Consider the following 24,017-nt stretch of genomic DNA (forward strand, 5'->3'; position numbering starts at 1 on the left):
TTTTTTATTAGTTTTTAGTTTTTTTTGTAGTTTTTGCCTTTTTTTTCTCTGAGTGTCGTCATTTATTAGTTTTTTCCTTTTTTTTTTTAGTTTTTTATTGGTTTTTACCTTTATTTTAGCTTATTTTTCAGTTTTTTCCTTTTTTTTTAGTTTTTTTTATTTTTTATTTTTTTTAGTTTTTTACCTTTTTTTAGTTTTTTTAGTTTTTTAGCTTTTTTACTTTTTTTATTAGTTTTTAGTTTTTTTTGTAGTTTTTGCCTTTTTTTAGTTTTTTCAGTTTTTTTTTTAGTTTTTTATTGGTTTTTACCTTTATAGTTTTTTTTAGTTTTTTAGCTTTTTTATTTTTTTTATTAGTTTTTAGTTTTTTTTGTAGTTTTTGCCTTTTTTTAGTTTTTTCAGTTTTGACGTCACCTGATCCAGTTTTTTCAGGTGACGTCACCTGACACATCCATCCATCCATCCACAGACAACTTATTTTTATATATATAAGATAAGTTGTCTGTCTGTGTGTCTGTCTGTCAGGTGACGTCATGTTTCTGTGTCGACTGACGTCGTGAAGTTAGTTGTCGTCATTTTTGCTATGACCGTGACGTCATTAAAGATATTTAAGACATATATGTTCACGTAGAAATCTATTAATGTTTAAGTTTAAAATGACTGATGAACTTACAATGGCAAAAGCCGATGAAGATGCTCAAAGAGTCTATGCCAAAAAACTTGCTGCTGATAGAGAAAGTCAGAAAAGAAAGCGTGCCGAGGAATCAAAAGAACAGCAAGGAAACAGGCTTGAGGCTAAAGAACGCAAAACCGCGCAGTTAGATGAAGATCCATCTGGACAGCGAGAGTCAAAACATATCAAAACTGAAAATGATAGCGATGATGATTGGGTTTGGGATTTTGACTTGGATAAGGTCATCAATGCCTACCAGATTTTAGTTAAAAAACAAAGGTTCGGCGATATGTATTTCATAGTTAAGCTGAAAAATAAAGAAGAAAAAGAAAACTGAAAAAAGAAAAAATGTAAAAAACTAAAAAATACTAAAAAGAAAAAAACACTCAAAGAGAAATTACAGACCGGGACACAAATGACGACCGGGACAGAGGGAATATAAATAACGACCGGGACACTCAAAGAGAAATTACAGACTGGGATACCGGGACACAAATGACGACCGGGACACAGGGAATATAAATGACGACCAGGACACAGGTATTTAAGAATATCGTTCAAAGACAAATTTTTAATTGTAAGAAGACCGTTGAAAGAGAAATTTCTAATTGTTAAATGACTGAAGAACCTACAATGGCAACACCCGAGGAAGCTGCTCAAAACGAATGTATTCAAGCCGAAGTAGCTGAGTTGGTAAAGCGTTATGTTTCAGGTTCTAGGTCCGAGAGGCTCCAGGTTTGAACCTTGGCTTTAGCATTAATACAAAAGAAGAAAAAAACTAAAAAAGGTAAAAACTACAAAAAAACTAAAAAGAAAATATGTATATATATTTATATATATATATCTATATATACAAAAATAAGTTGTCTGTCTGTGGATCTGTCAGGTGACGTCATGTTTCTGTGTCGATTGACGTCATGTTTTCGACTGACGAAATTACAGACCGGAACATCGGGACACAAATGACGACCGGGACACCGGCACATAGGGAATATAAATGACGACCGGGACACAAGGAATGCCAAGAATTTTGTATATTCACAATTTTTACGTAGTTTGAAACATATATATAAATTTATCTATATTCAAAGGTGGGACACAGGGACACAACTACAATGGCGCGTAACTAATATGGCGCGTAACGACTTACGCGCGCGGGGGGGCTTGGGGGGGCGCGAAGCGCCCCACCAACTAGGTGTTGGGCCCCACCAACAGCTAGTTTATATATATATAAAGATAAGTTGTTTGTCTTTGACTGACGTCATGTTTGTGTGTCAACTGACGTCATGTTTGTCGACTGACGTCATTATAAGGATTGAGCATTATTCCACCATGAAGTTGTTCGTCGACTGACGTTATGTTTGTCGACTGACGAAATTACTGACTGGGACACCGGGACGCAAATGACGACCGGGACACTCAAAGAGAAATTACAGACTGGGACACAGGGACACAAATAACGACCGGGACACAGGGAATATAAATGACGCCGGGGGACACAGGGGGGATATATAAATGAGGACCGGGACACAGGAAATGCTCGATTAGCAATCACCATCAACAAAGCTCAAGGGCAATCATTATAATAATAAGGTATAGATCTGAATACGGATTGTTTTTCCCATGGACAATTATAAGTTGCATGTTCAAGAGTCGGTAAACCTGACAATCTATTTATATGCACAGACAATGGGAAAGCAAAGAATGTTGTGTATTCGTAAGTTTTACGTAGTTAAAAACATATTTATCAATCTGTATTCACAGGTGGGACACAGGGACGCAACTACAATGGCGCGTAACTAATATGGCGCGAAAAAAGCTAAAAAGAAAAAACCTAAAAAGAAAAAAGAACTTAAAAAAGGAAAAAAATAAAAAAGGTAAAAGCTAAAAAAAAACACCCTTACACAAATGACGACTGGGACACAGGGAATATAAATGACGACCGGGACATACGGAATACAAATGACGACCGGGAGAAAGGACACAACTACAACGGGAACATCGGGGGGCAGAGGGGATATATAAATGACGACGAGGACACAGGGAATCTTCGATTAGCAATCACCATCAACAAAGCTCAAGGGCAATCATTAGAATAATGAGGTATTGATCTGAATACGGATTGTTTTTCCCATGGACAATTATATATTGCAGGTTCAAGAGTCGGTAAACCTGACAATTTATTTATATGCAAAGACAATGGGACAGCGAAGAATGTTGTATATTCGCAAGTTTTACGTAGTTAAAAACATATATATATATCTATCTATATTCACAGGTAGGACACAGGGACACAACTACAATGGCGCATAACTAATATGGCACGTAACGAATCACACGCGCGGGGGGCTTGGGGGGGGTTGCGAAGCGCCCCCTCCAACTAGGTGTTGGGGTGGCGCGAAGTGCCACCCCAACAGCTAGTTCCTAATAAATCTACCAAGTCACGCAAGATTGCGTCACTCTCAACATAAGTAAACATTCTATGTATTACTAAAACACCCTTAGCTTAAGTAAATATTCCATATTACGTAAGCTCTCTTGCTTAACTAGCAGACCTTGAGATCTAACATGTCATGCAAGATTGCGTTATTCCCGATAAATATACCAAGTGACACAAGATCTTATCACCCTCTACACAAGTGAACAAACCCCATTACGTAACAGACAAAAGCAAAAAAACCTTTAGTACGTATGTAGGTGGTTTTGCAAAAGCAAAACCACCTACATCCATTTACATAAGTAAACAAACCATATTATGTAACAAACAAAAGTAAACAAACCTTATTATGGAATATATACAAGCGTATAATACCGTTACAGGTGCACTATAGCTTTTTGCAAGACCTAAGTGTGCGTAATAACGCCCTGAGGGGCTAGTAGCTCCATTAGTATTGCCCCTGTGGGTGCACTGGGAAGCAGAGAGGCCTCACTACTATCTCGCTCTTTTTCCACCATTACATTTATCCTGTCTTGTTGTCTTTGCATCTGTTCGAGGTTGCTCCCTATTAAAATAATAAAATTCAATTTTTGAATTGAAAATACTACTTTATTAACCAGATGGTTTCGCTAGTGAAGCGTAAAACCATCCAAATCCATGCAGCTTTGTGCAACTAAATATAAAAACCTCTAAATCAGTAAACTATTTCGTAAATATGGTAATGGAAAAAACCTCTGCACTTGGAAGCATAGAAAAAAATTGGACAGTCGTCGCATTACGGAGATTTTTGGAATCGAAGCATTGCGTAAGCACGGTCATGGGAAAACTGGTGTGCTTGCATTCATGAGGCTTTTGTGCAATGAAGCGTAAACATCATCAACAAATTCTTTTTTAAGCCAAGTAACGGGGAAACCAATCGGACGGCTTGTATTCAAGAGGTGTTTTGGAATCAAAACATGTCTTGCGTAAGCATAGTAACGAGAATAGGTTTGTGCTTGGGTTATAATGGTTTCTGGAACAAAAACAAGTGTTGTTGACCCTCAAATCCCATTGTCATCGGATTACAACAGCTTTTTGGAATAAAAAAATATGTCTCAAACCTACGTCATTAACAAGGTCATTCGGATTTATATAAGTAAATAATAGACCAAATAAACAGTGGACTAACGTCTTAGAGAAGATACTGAAAGCTTTTCCACCTGGCTCAGAGGATTCTTAAGGCTTTTAGACATTAAAAGTTTTAGGAACTTACGTCATCTACATTTAAATCTGCATAAATAAACAATAACACCTGCTAAAATATGTGCAGTGAAACGTAACAACCACCTCTGTGTGAAGCGTAAAATGTAAACAATAGTACCAGTGTCCTGGAGAATTCCCTTAGGAAGGGTAGTGGCCGATTGGCTGCGGGTACCCTGGAGATGGCTGTGTTTTTTACATCATTACTACTCCAGTTGATCTATGAAGAAATATTGTGCCTGCTACGGCGTCCCCGGTTTCAAGTGACGCGATCACGCTCTCTGGAATAGCGGCGAGATCGAAAAATATGCGAGCTATTCCCTGCAAAATAAATCTACAGAAGTATGAATTCCGAGTTTATAGCTGGAATGTGAGATCCATGAAACGTGAATCAACAAGGCTAGTGACGGCTATGGAAATGAATCGTTACCAAGCAGACATTCCTTGTCTATCAGAGACAAGATTGAACGGAGTGTCTGAAGAAATCATACCAGTCCGTGCCTTCGACAACTCTTACTTATTCCTCAACTTTGGTGCGCATGATGAATCTGGTGACCATGGAGTCGGCTTCATAATAGGGTGCCGTGCAAAAAACTCTTCTCCAATTAACCGAAAATAGCCAGACTACAACTTATAGGAAGATTATCCAACATTTCTATCATTATTGTTTACGCACCAACGAGAGTGGCAACGGATACTGATAAGGACTGCTTCTAATCTGATCTGGAAATTACAATGCAGAAATGTCCTAAACGAGACTTCCTAATTTTAGCGGGTGACTGGAACTCTCGTGTTGGCCCAACAGACCCGAATGTTCGCGATATTGTCGGTCCGTTCACATACGGCCAGCGGGGCTCCAATGGTGATAGACTACTCCAGCTCGCAAGATCTCATAACCTTTTCATCACCAACACAATGTTCCAAGACAAACCCTTTCAAAGGATAACTTGGCGCTCAAATGATGGGTCCATAGCTGCCCAAATTGACCATATATTTATCCGTCAACGTTGGTGCTCCTCAGTCATCGATTCTTGAGCTTACAGAGGGGCGCGCACGGGGTCAAAATCTGAAAGTGATCATACACTTGTAGGTGCGAAAATACTCTGGAAGTTGAGCGCGAGGAAAAGATAACCCCTAAAAAGGAAGTTAAACGTGGAGAAACTGAAAATCCTAACAATGAAAGAAGATTTTTGCCTGAAGCTGCAGAACCAGTTAGGAAGCCCGACATACTGTGATAAAGACCCTACCAACCGATGGAAAAAATTCCAGAACACCAAGGAAAAGGTGGCTGCTGAAGCTATTGGCTATGCTCCTGCAAAGATAAGGAAAAATTATGTCTCTGAGAAAACTGTTAAACTAATCAAGTCGGGGCGACAGCCATCAAACGCATCAATTGCAGTAAAAAAGGCGCTACGTAAACAGGTTAAATCCAGCTTGTGTCAAGACCGCCAAATATTTTGGGATGAGGTTGCTATAAAGATGGAAAAGCATTCAGAAAGAATGATACGAGAAGGTTGTATAGAGCCCTCAAAGAAGTAACTGGAAAAAAGTCACCTATCACTGGTCCTCTAAAAGACGCTCAAGGAAGCGTGATCCCTGATGTACAAGGTAAACTTGATCACTGGAAGAATCACTCTGAAGACCTCCTTAATCCAAATACAGATGGGCAAGATGCAACGCCATTGCTGCCACCATAAGTTGACGGACCACCATATGAAATCGACACGGCACCACCTTCAGCTTCAGAGGTACTAAACCCGATCAAACGGCAAAAAAATTATAAGTCACCTGGAGAAGATGGTCTCCCTCCTGAGGTTTACAAGGCCTCACCACACGTTGTAGCGCAGCAGCTAAGAGCCCTCTTCAGTCTGATATGGGAGAAGAATACCTTCCCTTATGGTTGGAAGGTGTCAGTGATAATCCCAGTATTTAAAAAGGGGAACAAATACGACAGCCGCAAATACCGAGGAATATCACTCGTAAATATGGCTACGAAAGTATTTACGATGATTATGCTTAAAAGGCTCGAAGAAGCAAGGGATGGACGAACACATAAAATTTAGTGCGGGTATCGAAGAGGGAGAGGGTGCACTGACCAGATCTTCACTCTTCGCCTTATTCTTCAACAATTCAAACGTTACAACCTCCTCATAATTAATTTGTTCCTAGATTTTGTGGCTGTGTTCGACTCAGTAACCCGCAAAAACCTTTGGCGAATCATGGTGCCTGACGGTATGCCAATTGATTTCGTGGAGCTGTTGAAAGTCTACTACGAGCATTGCAGATCTATCATAAGAGTGCTGGGTGAATAAACTGAGCCCTTCAGTGTAGAAAGCGATGTGTAACAGGGGTGTATATTGTCCCCTATTTTGTTTAACTACTTTATAGATTGGATTCTAGAAAGGACACTCTCAAGTTTTGATGGTGTTGTTATGGGATCGGGCATTAATGTGTCTGACCTGGACTACGTGGATGACATCGACGCTCTTGCTGCTGATCTAGCAACTGCCGCAGCAATGTTAAACGAAATAGCACATTTCTCTCAGCTACTGGGTATGAAGATCAACACGGCCAAAACTAAAGTCATGGATCTAAATATACAGTCGGATTATCAGCTTGTTCTTTACCGTCAAGAGTTGGAAAAAGTCGATAGCTTCACCCATCTTGGCTCAGTAATAGACCCTCATAGAGGCTGCGACCTTAACGTACAGAACAAAATAAACAAAGCCCAGGTTATTTTCTCACAACTCCGCCGCCATCTGTGGAACCGGTGGGAGATCAGCATGAAGACAAAAATTTCTGTATATAAAGCGGCTGTTAGATCTGTCCTCCTTTATGCAGTCGGAACTTGGCCTCTGAAGGCGCTTCATCTCTATGATTTGGAAGTCTGACCACCGCTGTCAACGAAAAATCCTGAAGATTTGATACTACGACAGAATCTCAAATGTTGATGTACGCCACCACTGCTGTAAAACCGAACCTGCCGCCATGATTTTCAAACAGAGAAGACTGCGTTGGCTTGGACATGTGCTTAGAAGACCCAATGACCGCATCATGAAGCAAGTACTTCTAGATGCCCCGTTGCCATATTGGCGCAGGCAACCTGGGGCTAAAACGAAGAATTGGTGGGCAATTGCCAAAAGTGACCCCAACCCTTTTGTTGGATTTTGAAAATTTGGCAGAAAGTGGGAGAGATGGCTCCGGTTTGCTGAAGAGTTGGCACCGCCGCCAACTAGCCAACTATGCCAACTAGATGTCGAGTGAGGCGTCTTCGTCTGGTCCCGCTACAAGTACAAGTAAGTACAAGTACTCCAGTTGATGATAACCCGAAGTTTAAAAATGTGTTTTCTAAAGAATACGATGTCTTAGAAGAAACAGTTTACAAGGAATGTTGATTCATAGTTAAAAAAGGATAATAATTAAAAAGTAAATAATAAAACAGAATAATAATTAAACAAATAATATCAAATAATCCTAAATATTAAAACAGATAATTTCAAATCAGATAATGTATCGTTATCAATAACAAAATAGAATAATAATTTTAATTCATGAAAATATTTTTTTTCGATTTGAGAAAAGAGCCTACTACCCCTAAAGTAAGCTATAACGTCAAATTGACATAAAAAGTAGACCATTAAAATTGCCTGGGTTTTCAACCCTTGACCGGAGGTCAATAAGAGTTTTTGGTGTGTTGAGTGATGCAACTCTCTCTTTTTAATCTTTTTTGCCAGTGGCAAACCATTTGTAAATCATAGAGATATGTTTATTAACTCATTTTAAACTAATGCTCATTTCTATGTGATTTTTCTGTTTTTTTTTGTTTTATGTTTTATTTAAAATAAATTTTCGTAATACCATCATAATAAAAGGACATACAAAACCGAAAATGACACTTTTGGTGCTATTTTCAGAGTCGGGAAGACTAGAAAGCATAAAGATTGTCCCATTTAATTATCAAATAGAAGATTATCATCGAACATCATGGTTGCACAGGCGCCAGGACCCTAGCGATAAGCAAACTGTTCTAGCCATAGTTTCTAAAACGATCCTAAAAATGTATTTTGAAAGATTAATATCCAAATTGAGGTTAAGTCGCAACAATTGCTATAAAACTAGAGCAAATAAACCAAACGATAATTTTCTCAATGCTTATAAGGTTATAAAAAGCTAGCACTTTCCTGAAAACACTATACAGTATAGATTGTTTTATTAAGTAGAAACACAAATTACGTAGGAAATTGTTTCAGGATGTAAAAATAAAGTGTTCTTGTTTCTTTTGCTTGAGTTTTTAGCAAAGCTTCAGTACCACAATTGTAAAATGATGTCTTTTAGTCTAGCTTCCAAAAAGAGAAGTTTTTGTTGGATAATTTGGTTAATGCTTAAATAATATGGAAATAAAATTATTAAATAATAATAATACATTAAATAATACAAAATTAGCGAACAAAGTATTGCCTTTATGTAGGTTTGTAAAAAAGCCAAGTCTTCATAAATATCTTTTTAGGGTGTCTAAGAAGAGAAAAGTGTTTTTAGCAATTTTACTCACCGGTTGTTCTCCCACCTCCTTTTGGTGTAGTTTGTAAAATTTGAAGTTTCTAAACCATAGTTTCAGAGGAGGGCAATCTTCCTAAGAAGTTTACGTATTAAGAAGAGCCTTAATTCTGCAATAATGTAGTATTTTGGTGATTTTTGTTATAGCACAAAACAAGTCAGCATCGTCAAATATGAAAGCCGTATCCAGGGGGTGAGTGGGTGGTTAAGGGGTTTGAACTCCCTCAAAATGTTTGCCCAACCCATAAAAACGTAACAAAAATGCATGTAAACAAATGCCTCAAGCATTTTTTTTACAATTTTTGTTAGATACCCTCCCCCCTCCCCCCGAATAAAAATCCTGGACACAGCCCTGTCAAATACATATTTCGGCAAATATATTTTGATTTGTTTTTCTTAAATAGAAACATGAAGTTCAAAATCATCAGATGCACATCCTGAGGAGGTTTTAACGAGTTCTTGTTGCAAAAATGATTTTTCTAATTATATACAATTATGTTCCATTAAATGCAAAGACTGACAAGTGGATTTATTACAACAGACATTTACAATCTGAGTAAAAAGTAGTTACTGATTGTTTGACCAGATTTTTCTGCAAAAAATATCTAGTGCTTATACATAATTGCATTGTTTCGCTCACAACTACTGGCGGGTAAACTGTGTTATGATAAGTCCGTATGATATATGATTTTATGATAAGTCTGACTTTTCAGACTTATTCTTGAATAAAAAACAATTATTGTGTTTGTTCAAGATTAAGTCTGAAAAGTTGGATTTTCAAAACCGAGGAATGTTTGGGCAAGGCACTTCCTGACTGTCGACAAAGTAGTTACAATTTGATGGAAATTTTTTACGTTTATTTCATTTCTGATTTAATTAACTAATTCATCTGTAATTCTTTACAAAACCGAATACATTTTTCTCTCTTAAGAATTGGAAAAAAGACAAAAGAGAAAAAGTAAAAACGGATGGGGGGAGGGTTGGTAAAGCAAAATTGTTTTTCCAAAATACATGGGTGATTTTTTTAACTTCGACACAACTAATTTAAGGACAATATTTTGAATATACAGTACGTAAGTAATTGTAATATTTTTTTCCGAATCTAATGGGTAGTAATGGAAATGTAATGGGTAGTAATGGGTAGTAATGGAATCTAATGGAAAGAAAAGAAGATAGATGAAGAGCTTAAACTGGGACATAAAATGCAAAGACCTTATGGATCACATTTTTTTATTGGGGAAATTGATTCATTGACAGACCAACAAAGGAAGGTGAGATTAACATATAAAAAACCGTGGATAAGTTAGACAATCCCTTTTAAGAAAGACATAATGAGGAAATTTGACTAGACCTTTTTCCAAACCTAATAAGAGCGGCTATGTAGTGTAAAGTATTTTCAAAGCACAAAAGCGGCATTAGCAACGATTTACGGAATGTGGTATAGAAGTTAAATGTGGTGAATGTCAGAATGTGGTGATACATAAAGAATTCAGACAATCAACAATGGACTGGTATAATATATATGTGGAAAAGCACCATCTGTATTATAGAGAATAAATAAAGCAAGATATTAACAAAATGAGCTTGCTCCATCTGGAAAGATCTGAGCCCGATATGATGGATTAATGCGAAAATCAGTGGCAAAGCTTCATATCTGTAACAGGGTTTCCACAGGTGAACAAGAATTCACGGTTTCTTTGACAACCATGTAAGGAAAGGCAATAGTAATTAACCCATTACCCGCTATACCCCTTCAAATTCAGCATCAATTTCAGTGATTCTAAAGAAATTTATCTTTCATGTAACAGTTTGTATTTACGTTCATGTAAAACCGTCTTCACTTTCTTGATCATCAATCCGATATTTATTCCTGTTTCTTTCCCATTATTCTATGCCTGACGTACTCATTAACTATTTAAAACCTATCTTTGTCAGGGTTTCCACAAGCGAACCAGAGTTCAGGGCTTCCACGGCAACCACGTAGAGGCAGGTGCAGGGAGTAAACCCTATGCCTACTATACTTTTTCGAGGGAGATGAGGGTTCTTACGAACTTGAGGCAACCTAAATCAAATACCCCTTCTAGGATAATGTTTCTCTCCTAATCCCCCTTTTCACTTCACTGTCAATTCTAAGTGATTCTGACGAAATCATTCTCTCGTGCTAAAAATATCTTTCCTGCTCATATAAAACTATTTTCACTTTCTTGTCTATCAACTCGATATTTCCTTTCCGTTATTCTACCACTAGCACAAGCATTAACTATTTAGAAAAAAATATTCGTATTTAGAAAATTGTAAATAGATGAAGGGATATAACTAGGTTCCTAACTATTTAGAAAGATGGCTGTTTAGATGGAATCTTCCACAAATTTATTGTATTGTCTCAATTATCGCTCCAACACTAAAACGTACAATTTCATTCTTTAAATTGCAAATATTGACAAATAGTTTTGTAATAAGAGAAGTTCAGTAATTACTTTTGTCCAAAAAAGGATTTCCGTCAAGGTTTCAGTGACTGAATACTCATTTATTTATATTGTGTATTGTGTATAACTAAGCATTAAACAAGTATTTTATGACTTCAGTTAAGTCTTTTTAGTAACAAAAATAAAATAACTATTTGTATGTTTTGACAGAAAGATGAAACAACTAAGGTTTTATTTCTCCAGTGTTTTGAAGTAATCGGCAGTACAGTAGAATCTATAAAGTTCAGTGTGCAGTCTATTCTGACATACACAGAGCAGTTTTTAAAGCCACATCAAAGAGAATAGAAACACAGAGTAGACGGTCAAAAGAAGTGCTAGGAAAGTCAAAGAAGCGGAACGGCCAGGTTTCAGAACCATATCGTACAATACATGGTAGTGGTGCTGAACAGGGACTAATACATATTCTCAAGTCGACACAAAGCGCTTAAGCTGGCTTCGAGCCGGAGAGCCAGAAGTCCCTGAGACCACTGGTTTGGATGGAGGCCTTGTGTAATCCTGGCCACAGTATAATTTTTCCCGTTTGGCAATGCTATTCTGTCAAGAAAAGTCGAAATCCTGTACAGCAATATCTATCTTATTGCTTCCGACTCATTATACATTTAAACCTTCAAATATTACACTACTGTGGAGAGGCAGCCCAAAATAAGAAACTTAACGAGGAGGAGGTCATTTCAGAACACAAAGAACAACACCCAAACAACCAAAACCCAGAAGAACTGTATCTAAGTCAGAACACGGTGGAAATGCTAAATCATTTACTAGACTTTAATTTCGTGGAGGAGGCACCACTTCTAGAGGTTACCCTCAACTGGAGTTTTCAGTCACAGTTCTGGGTAGACGAACTCGTAAAAGGTCTATTTTACCGCCACTATGAGGCTACGAAAGCAGGGTTTCTCTTTCGGGGATAGGTATCCCCGGAAGGGAAACCCTGGATGGCTTAGGGTTCTGAGACCCCAAACCATACCAGATTACCGGAACAGCTCCAGATCTTTAAGCCCAGCTTATCTTTGTCAGGGCCAGTGAAAAATAAAACAGGGTCCACACGAACGCAATTCCCCGCTACCAAAAATGTGCTGTTGAGTTTGGGAGTTAACCAATCCGAAATGCAATGGAAATGTTTCTCTCACTTTGCAAATACCTGTAAACAGTTATCTTAGAAATGAATTAAGTTTCAAATTCATTTATCATAAAAATTGTTATATATATTTTAAACCTTAGAATAGGAAACTGATATAAATAGTTCGCCATGAAGAAGAAACGATTAAAATAAATAAAAATACTGGAGGTTATTTTATCTTGTAAAGTAACACATGACCCATCAACATCGAGAGTAAAAAATTTACCGTATGTTTTATCTATCTGACCTTGGAAAAGACACTTCTGTAGATTTAAATACCCACCTTCAAATGAGGCAAATTACTATTTACAAATCAGTTATAATAGGATTCAAAGTATGCATACATTTGGGTTTTGTTTTTTATTTTGTTCTATTATAGTCCAATATATTTAAAAAAAACTGCAAATTAATGCACCAACATGATCAAACACATCCACACAATATAAATAAAAAGTGAAGGCAAGCGTTAAAAATCCACAATTAAACGATTTATTGTCTATTAATTTTTTCAAGGAAACACTTTAAAAATTAAAGTGTTTTTGGTAAGATTACAATAAACATATTAAATTCACAAGATGTATCTTTCATAAAATTTTTACCACAAAAGGCATTATAAAAATTATACATTTTTAATAGCGTTACCCGGCAAAATTTTTTTTAGACTGGATGAAACTTATAAAAAACTTACAATAAACAGAAATAGTTTTTGTAGTTACGTTCCAAATGAAATCAAAACAAATAAAACGAAATACAGATATGACTCAGGACTAGAACCAGAGCAATTTATCTTGTATATATATATATATATATATATATATATATATATATATATATATATATATAGTACCAGCAGCAAGGCAGATTCGCTGCTGGGCCCCGGCACTTGACACGCGGCACGCTTATATATGTGGGTTCTCATTGTCACTTGTCTACTAGCCGCAGAGAATTTGAGCTTTTTCTTGATGTTATAATGTCACCACAGGTTTGATACAGCCACCCTGTGAAAAATACGATTTTTTTCTTAATGTCCTGACCTATTTAGATCGTGACCAGTCATCGCTATTCCTCGTTTTCTAGCCATAGATTTTGATCGTACATTTTTGTTGAGCTTTACCTCACGAAGTTTTTTCCAAGCGTTTCGCTTTAGCAGTTTAGATTCATGCAATATCTCATTTAATTTCTAAAGACGTCTTTTCCAGTTTCCAACCACAGATCACTGTTCAAAATTTCGTATACAATTCAATGTGATTCTCGTTGTCGTTTGTTTCATGCCTTTTTCTTTAGCTGTTACGACTCTCACTTTCACTAGTTTTCTAATCACATTTATCTGTGCTTAATTTTCATCAATCTACTCTTCTAACATTTTAAATGAACTTCACCTATAATTAGCGCTTTTGTAAAATAATGTGTTTTTTTTACTGGTTTGTCTTCTGTGATTATTAAATACATATCGCAGAAACTTAATTTTTTAACAAAGACATGGTATGTATTGATATAAGATAAGAAAAGATAATATTTATTTTCAAAAGGCTATCACAAGCTCTATAGAGCCGAATTCGCTTTATATGTCAGTAAAAGCTAAGAAGAAAAAAAAATTCAAAACAGTACATTAAGTCAATCACTTAAAATTAAAAGGAATTAAAAAATTAATTGCATGTATTGATGATCTTATCCATGTCAAAATCCCAAATCCAATTATCATAACTATCGTTTTTAATTTTGGGATGCTTCGACTCCACTGTAGCTAATCTTCTAACCCCATTTTTTTCTTGTTCATTTTGGATTTTCATTACTTCAGACGATTTGCTAATTCCCTTTGCTTTAGCTGTCCAAATTGGTCTAGTTTTAAATGGTGGCCCAGCTTGTAGGTTTGTTAATTGTTGAGGTGGTGCAACGAAAACTTCTTTTATCTTCCAACGAATCATTATTTATGACACTTCTAAATTTTAAGATTTTGGTTCTTATCTCATTTGATTGTCCAGATTCTTAATTTTCATCCGTTGTGAATCTAATTTGCTTGGGCTCTTCTCTTGGTCTTATCACGTCTGATAGTTGAGGTAGTTCCAAAGAATTATTATTTTAATTCTCATCGCTGCCATTTTCAATTCTGACATGTTTTGATTCTCGCTGACGTTTGTCTTCTAGCCCATTTTCTTCTTGTTAATTTTGGATATTTATTACTTAAGACAATTTGCCAATGCCCTTTTCTATAGCTGCCCTCATTGGTTTAGTCTTACATGATGTCCTGGGTTTTAGATTTCCTAATTGTTCAGGTGATGGGACAAAAACTTCTTTTCTTCCAAGGATTTATCATTTTTAACATTTTTAATTTTTTTTTGGGTCTTGTCTTATTTGGTGGTCCATGTTGGTGATTTTCACCCATTGCAAATTCAATGCCAATGCTCTTTGCTTTAGCTGTCCTTATTTGTCTTGTATTACTGGATGATCCAGGTTGTAGAATTTGTTCTACAACCTTTACACAACGTTACAGATATTTATACAACGTTACAGATATTTGATTATTCAAACATGTCTGATTTCTAACACTGATTGTCTACTAAGCTTCAAACTTTTGGTTTTTATTTTAAGATTTTTGAATTGTTGTAATCCCCTGTTATAATATAAACAAACACTTTTGGCAATTACCAGTTTTTTGCTCTTGAAGCAATTTAATGTCTTTTCATACTGAACTTTTCAAAGATCAAAATTAAGGCTGATTTTCTCAGTCTGTTGACCTTTCTAGATCGTTTTTTAAGCGGGAATATCCCAAGAACCGAAATTAAGTCTCTTAAAGAATTTTCTCATACTTCTATCCTATTTAGATGGTTTTTTTTATGCGAGAATATCCAAAGATACCAATTTTTCCAAAAAATATGGAGCCGTTTTCGAGAAAAAAATAAACGATTATTGCTCACTTATGAAGATAGTATGAATAGTTGATGCGTTGGAAACTCAACACTCTAATTTATGATAAGCATGACCTCACATAAGAGAATGCTTATATGATGTCATAAGAAATGCTTATATGATGTACTGACAAAGTACATGACGTCATTTGTGAGAACTAAAACTAAGGCTCTTAACAAATTTTTTCAGATTTCTGACCTATCTAAATCTTTTTTTTATGCGGAAATATCCCAAGATACCAATTTTCCCCGAAAAAATATGAAGTCGTTTTCGAGAACATATATACATACACAACTATTGCTCACTTATAAAGATAGTATATGTATAAAACAGCAAGACTAAAAAACACGTTTCTATTGTAAACTCATGCGACCGCAAGAAAAGACACGGATCAAGATGGATAGATCTTCAATGGTTTTTTATTGATGCTGAGGAGGCAAACCACCTCTAGAAATTCCTCCGTGGAGGCGAGTTTAAAACTAATTATTCTTCAAGTCGAGACAAATGTCTTCAGAATTCTGGCGAAAATAAGCCTGTTGATGAATTGGATCATTTTGCTTAAGATATTACAAGGATTTATGCTGTATGTCACGTACCTTCAGGCAAGGGCGTATCCACGATTTTTGTCCGGGGAGAGGGTACAAAAGCTTTAAAAAACGCAAAAAATTATATAAATATTTACGAATTAGACAAAAATGTTGGAGAGGGAGGTCTCAAACCTGATAGCCCCCCTGGATATGAACTTGTATCTTCTCCTGCAGCTTCGCTAATCCCGTACCTAATGGCTGCCCTAAACATAAAAGTATTGAAAATAGCTGTTTAAATATTCATAAGAAATGTGAGTTAAGGTATTAACTCTTAACGAAGATTAACTGTTCGGCTGTGCAAGCCATTCATTTCTGTCACTTCAGTGAGTAACAAAGTACCATGAATAATTGTTAATATCAATGATTGATATGTAAACAATAATCATTCTTTGTTGTCCATGATAAACAGTGCTGTAGATAAATGATGTGAAGTACAATGAACATGGATTTAGATAACTTCGAAGACGGTATCGATAAATGATGTGAAGTACAATGAACATGGATTTAGATAACTTCGAAGACTCAGTTTTACTGCTGATGATGAACACTGTATATGTGTTCGAAATATTCAGTTAAATAATTTTATATTTCACTGTCAATAAAAAGGTATCATCCCTATTTTGAACTGTTTTACTTTTGAACATGGATTAAAAACATTCTTTAAGATTTTTGCTTGCATTTAAATTCTAGGAATTGCAGTAGGCTACACGGCCTTGGCAAGCTCAGCTGGACGACATGGTGCGTCACATATTTCTAAAAATCCGTCAGTTTACGATAAATGACAATTAAAGATGTTACTTATATTCATTTATCACGAGTTATCAGTGAAATAAAAATACAAGTACTACTGAAAGTATATTTCTACCTGGTGCGTGAAGTTGAAAAAATTTCCAACATAGCCCCACGTCCCAGCTCCCTCAAAAATACAACTGTAACCTAAGCCTGGACTACCAAATCCATTGGCAAAGTACAAAGCCATATCAAAACAAATAAAAAGAAATAAATTGCGAATGTAAATTTGTTTCATCAAAGTTTGAAAAACGGAAATAATATTTTTTTTTTTTATATCACTCTATACCCATCAACTGTTCCTGAGATATTACATTTATGCTATTTGGTGACGTGGATACACACATATTCTTTCGATTCGCATCTTCACCTTCCCCATATCGAAAACCTAACCTTCTTTCATCTCACTTAAATAAAAAATCTATTTTTCCTCAAACGTTCACTTGACGGTGAGTATAAACTCATCAAAAAATTTGAGAGTTTTTACCTTAAGAATTTAAACTTCTGTCTTTCAAACTGTGAAAATTGTAAATCATGTCCTTTGTATAAAACTCCGATCCCTTGAGGCGTCCCTAAGGTAATCTTACTTTCTTAATATTTTTATAACCTGGATAATCGCAGTGTCTTTCGATTTGCCATTTTTATCTCTCCCAGGCAAAAATCTAGACCTCTTTATTCTCATTTAGTATAATCCTCTTTTCTTCGCAAACGTTCAATTGACGGTGTACATTGTTTGCAATAATATTTTTCAGTAATTTACCTTACAAATATAAACCTGTGTAAGTTAGCGATCATGCGACTGCGAGGATAGGAGTTGCTTGGGTGTAATTTAACATTCAAGCAACTTAATAGTGGTTTACGAATTGTTGTTTGGTAGGGGTGCAACAAAATCAAGCACTATAAGCAAAATATGCCTGCTTAAAATCAGAAAGCTTAAATGAAAACCTTGGAGGAATTAAAGTATCTACCATTCCACGGAGAAGCTACTTATTTTGACTTTTTCTCCTTCGGGGTTTCTTAGAGAGAGATCACCTGTATTTACAACTAATTTAGTTGTGTCCCTTGTAACTTTGTTTTTCCAGGCCAAGTTCATAATAAATAGGCCAGTAAGGCGTCTCCGTCAAATCGTCTAGAAGATATTAGACTATTCTCAGTGGTCAATTCCGGTTGGCTGGCACATCCGTCGTTTTAGCTTAAAATCATCATGGTACTCCGTTCAGACGACCCTCTTGGAAGAATAACGGTCCTCCCCATCCTTCCAACTTCATTATTAATTACTTGGCTTCTATATTTCATTCACCACGATGGTCTAACAAAAGACAAGTATGCTCTAATACTAGATGCCAAGCTTTTCAGACAAGCCGAACCATCTTTTAATATAATAAGTTAAGACTTTTGACTCTGGGATTGCGTGGTAAGCTACAATTTTTTTGATGCCGTCAAACAAACCTTCATTTAGTTTGTTTCTTAATAAAGTCAATAAACCCTTCCGCTATACTACCTTAAAGCCAATCTTTGACAAGTATTGCCTCATGAAAAGTAAATATAGCATGACAGAAAAAGTGTTGTTCAAATACAGAGGTAAAAATTGACAGGTTGCGCTAACTCGACTTCTTTTATGGACGCTTGAACAGCTGTTCAAAACAGCCGTTCTTTTATGGACGCTCCAAGTTGAACAGCAATTCATTTAGACTAAATAAGGCAGTTCATTTGAAATTTTGTTATATTTTTAGATTTATTCAAAGAATTAACTTATAGGACTTGAGTTACAATGCTTAGTCATAACAATTTTTCCTGCTACATACTTCGATTTTTTTTCTGTTGATTTTAATGTTTAGAACATTTCCAGGAACCAACCATTTTTTCATGGTAGGGGATGAAGCTCATTTTTTACTTCAAATACAAGTATAACTTTTTAGTATTACAGTAAACAAAGAAAAGTTTTTAATGTAATTTTTAACTGAAATGAGGATTAGATTGAAATTCTATGCTATGGAAGTTGTTTCACGGATTCCTTAGGCAGCAGCTATTCATGACAGCAAAGTCTAATAGATTAGTTTAGCTACACTTTTTTTTAAAGACTTTCCACTTAGAAATTTTCGAGAGAAATAAATTTCAGGAGATCAGTTGCGATGCTTAATCATTGTCGATTCAGTAGGAGTCGTAAACGACTTTTTGCTAAATAATTGGATTTTGTGGGCTGACTTTAAGACTGTCATTAAAACACTTCTAGTCATCTGCAAGTTCTTTGGGGGGAGGGGAATTTTTCTTCGTTTGGAGCTAAGAGTTAAGCTTAATTGTTTAATTATATAGCAAAGAATAATTTTTGACCGTAATCACTTAGAACTGACATTTCTAAGATGACAACTTTAAACATCTATCTATCTATATATATAAAAATAAGTTGTCTGTCTGTGGATCTGTGGATCAGGTGACGTCATGTTTCTGTGTCAGCTGACGTCATGAAATTAGTTGTCGTCAGGTCATCAATGCCTACCAGATTTAAGTTAAAAAAACAAAGGTTCGTCGATATGTACTTCATAGTGACGCTGGAAAATAAAGAAGAAAAAGAAAACTGAAAAAAGAAAAAAGGTAAAAAACTAAAAAAAAACTAAAAAGAAAAAACACTCAAAGAGAAATTACTGACCGGGACACAAATGACGACCGAGACAGAGGGAATATAAGTGACGACCGGGAACCTCAAAGAGAAATTACACACTGGGACACCCAGACACAAATCACGACCGGGACACAGGGAATATAAATGACGACCGGGACAACGCCGGGGGCACAAGCAGGATATATAAATGACGACCGGGACACAGGGATTGTTCGAATAGAAATTACAGACCGGGACACCGGGACACAAATGACGACCGGGACACAGGGAATATAAATGACGACCGGGACACTCAAAGAGAAATTACAAACTGGGACACCGGGACACAAATGACGACCGGGACACAGGGAATATAAATGACGACCAGGACACAGGGACACATCATTAGAATAATGAGGTATAGATCTGAATACGGATTGTTTTTCCCATGGACAATTATATGTTGCATGTTCAAGAGTCAGTAAACCTGACAATCTATTTATATGCACAGACAATGGGACAGCGAAGAATGTTGTATATTCGCATGTTTTACGTAGTTAAAAACATATATTTATATCTATCTTTATTCACAGATGGGACACAGGGACACAACTACAATGGCGCGTAACGACTTACGCGCGCGGGGGGGCTTGGGGGGGCGCGAAGCGCCCCACCAACTAGGTGTTGGGGTGGCGCGAAGCGCCACCCCAACAGCTAGTCTATATATATAAAAATAAGTTGTCTGTGTGTGGATCTGTGGATCAGGTGACGTCACCTGAAAAAACTGGATCAGGTGACAAAACTGAAAACTGAAAAAACTAAAAAAAGGCAAAAACTACAAAAAAAAACTAAAAACTAATAAAAAAAATAAAAAAGCTAAAAAACTAAAAAAACTAAAAAAAGGCAAAAACTACAAAAAAAACTAAAAACTAATAAAAAAGCTAAAAAACTAAAAAAACTAAAAAAAGGCAAAAACTACAAAAAAAACTAAAAACTAATAAAAAAAATAAAAAAGCTAAAAAACTAAAAAAACTAAAAAAACTAAAAAAAGGTAAAAAACTAAAAAAACCTAAAAACTAAAAAAAACTAAAAAAAAGGAAAAAACTAAAAATAAGCTAAAATAAAGGTAAAAACCAATAAAAAACTAAAAAAAAAACTGAAAAAACTAAAAAAAGGCAAAAACTACAAAAAAAAACTAAAAACTAATAAAAAAAGTAAAAAAGCTAAAAAACTAAAAAAACTAAAAAAACTAAAAAAAAGGTAAAAAACTAAAAAAAATGAAAAATAAAAAAAAACTAAAAAAAAGGAAAAAACTGAAAAATAAGCTAAAATAAAGGTAAAAACCAATAAAAAACTAAAAAGAAAAAAGGAAAAAACTAAAAAAAATTGTCATCTAAAAAACTAAAAAAAAACTAAAAAAGGTAAAAACTAAAAGAACTAAAAAAGAAAAAAATAAATGACGACACTCAAAGAGAAAGCGACCAGGACAAAACGAATGTTCGATTAGCAATCAACAAAGCACCGGGACACAGGGAGTATAAATGACGACCAGGACATAAGTAAAAAAAAAACTAACAAAACTAAAAAGAAGGTAAAAACTACAAAAAAACTAAAAAGAAAAAAACTAAAAAAAGGCAAAAACTACAAAAAAAACTAAAAACTAATAAAAAAGCTAAAAAACTAAAAAAACTAAAAAAAGGCAAAAACTACAAAAAAAACTAAAAACTAATAAAAAAAATAAAAAAGCTAAAAAACTAAAAAAACTAAAAAAAGGTAAAAAACTAAAAAAACTAATAACTAAAAAAAACTAAAAAAAAGGAAAAAACTGAAAAATAAGCTAAAATAAAGGTAAAAACCAATAAAAAACTAAAAAAAAACTGAAAAAACTAAAAAAAGGCAAAAACTACAAAAAAAAACTAAAAACTAATAAAAAAAGTAAAAAAGCTAAAAAACTAAAAAAACTAAAAAAACTAAAAAAAGGTAAAAAACTAAAAAAAATAAAAAATAAAAAAAACTAAAAAAAAAGGAAAAAACTGAAAAATAAGCTAAAATAAAGGTAAAAACCAATAAAAAACTAAAAAGAAAAAAAGGAAAAAACTAAAAAAAATTTTCATCTAAAAAACTAAAAAAACTAAAAAAGGTAAAAACTAAAAGAACTAAAAAAGAAAAAAATAAATGACGACACTCAAAGAGAAAGCGACCAGGACAAAAGGAATGTTCGATTAGCAATCAACAAAGCACCGGGACACAGGGAGTATAAATGACGACCAGGACATAAGTAAAAAAAAAAACTAACAAAACTAAAAAGAAGGTAAAAACTACAAAAAAAAAAAGAAAAAAAAACTAAAAACTAATAAAAAAACTAAAAAATCTAAAAATCTAAATAAACTAAAAAAGAAAAAAAAAGGAAAAAAATAAAGGAGAAAAACAAAACTAAAAAACGAATGTATATACAGACCGGGACACCGGGATACAAATGACGACCGGGACACAGGGAATATAAATGACGACCGGGACACAGGGACACAACTACAACGGGGACACCGGGGGAAACAGGGGGATATAAATGACGACCGGGACACCGGGACAGGGAATGGTCGATTAGCAATCACCATCAACAAAGCTCAAGGGCAATCATTAGAATCATGAGGTATAGATCTGAATACAGATTGTTTTCCCATGGACCATTATATGTTGCATGTTCAAGAGTCGGTAAACCTGACAATCTATTTATATGCAAAGACAATGGGACAGCAAAGAATGTTGTATATTCGCAAGTTTTACGTAGTTAAAACCATATATATATATATATATATATATATATATATATATATATATATATATATATATATATATATATATATATATCTATCTATCTATCTATCTATATTCACAGGTGGGACACAACTACAATGGCGCGTAACTATTATGGCGCGTAACGACTTACGCGCGCGGGGGGGCTTGGGGGGGGGGGGCGCGAAGCGCCCCCACCAACTAGGTGTTAGGGTGGCGCGAAGCGCCACCCCAACAGCTAGTATATATATAAAAATAAGTTGTCTGTGTGTCTGTGTGTCGAGTGACGTCATGTTTGTGTGTCGACTGACGTCATGTTTGTCGACTGACGAAATTACAGACCGGGACATTGGGCCACAAATGACGACCGGGACACAGGGACATAGGGAATATAAATGACGACCGGGACACTCAAAGGGAAAGCGACCGGGACACAAGAATGTTCGATTAGCAATCATCATCAACAAAGCACCGGGACACAAATGACGACCGGGACACAGGGAATATAAATGACGACCAGGACATAAGTAAAAAAAAACTAAAAAAACTAAAATAAAAAAAACTAAAAAGGTAAAAACTACAAAAAAACTAAAAAGAAAAAAGAAAAAACTAAAAAAAAGTAAAAACCAAAAAAAACTAAAAAGAAAAAAAGGGGGAAAACGCAAAAATTTATTTCATCATATACCAATTCAAAAACGAATGTATATACAGACCGGGACACCGGGACACAAATGACGACCGGGACACAAGGAATATAAATGACGACCGGGACACAGGGACACAACTACAACGGGGACGCCGGGGGGCACAGAGGGATATATAAATGATGACGGGGACACAGGGAATGTTCGATTAGCAATCACCATCAACAACGCTCAAGGGCAATCATTAGAATCATGAGGTATAACTAAAAAAAGCTAAAAAAAAGGTAAAAAACTAAAAACTAAAAAAAAGACCAATTCAAAAACTAATGTATATACAGACCGGGACACAAATGACGACCGGGACACAAGGAATATAAATGACGACCGGGACACTCAAAGAGAAATTACAGACTGGGACACCGAGACACAAATGATGACCGGGACACAGGGAATATAAATGACGACCGGGACACAGGGACACAACTACAACGGGGACGCCGGGGGCACAGGGGGATATATAAATGACGACGGTGACACAGGGAATGGTCGATTAGCAATCACCATTAACAAGCTCAAGGGCAATCATTAGAATCATGAGGTATAGATCTGAATACGGATTGTTTTCCCATGGACAATTATATGTTGCATGTTCAAGAGTCGGTAAACCTGACAATCTATTTATATGCACAGATAATGGGACAGCGAAGAATGTTGTATATTCGCAAGTTTTACGTAGTTAAAAACATATATATATATATATATATATATATATATATATATATATATATATATATATATATATATATATATATATATATATATATATATATATATATATATATGTATATTCACAGGTTGGACACAGGGACACAACTACGATGGCGCGTAACTAATATGGCGCGTAACGACTTACGCGCACGGGGGGGCTTGGGGGGGCGCTAAGCGCCCCCACCAACTAGGTGCTGGGGTGGCGCGAAGCGCCACCCCAACAGCTAGTAATTTGATAATTTATAAGTGAAAAGTAAATAAAATGCTATTTTAGAGAAATATCAATAAAGCATGTTTTTACAACAAAATGGCCTATTAAACAAATTTGAAATTTGTTTCGATTTCTTAGCAGAGTTTACAAATTTTCTGCAAGATTTCCAGAAGACTCTCATAGACGAATAAATAGAGTACACCCAGATAAAAACCT

At 35.4% G+C, this 24,017-nt stretch overlaps 1 long non-coding RNA gene across 1 annotated transcript; it reads left to right on the plus strand.

Moving 5' to 3' along the window:
- Positions 1-19,095: 19,095 nt before the first annotated feature.
- LOC136037664 (uncharacterized) lies at positions 19,096-21,826 on the plus strand. Its single transcript, XR_010620009.1, has 2 exons — positions 19,096-20,976; positions 21,697-21,826. It is a non-coding gene; the product is annotated as an uncharacterized LOC136037664 (long non-coding RNA).
- Positions 21,827-24,017: the final 2,191 nt, after the last annotated feature.

Source organism: Artemia franciscana, chromosome 2 (genome assembly GCF_032884065.1).
Source record: "Artemia franciscana chromosome 2, ASM3288406v1, whole genome shotgun sequence".
Classification (NCBI taxonomy): Eukaryota; Metazoa; Arthropoda; class Branchiopoda; order Anostraca; family Artemiidae; genus Artemia; species Artemia franciscana.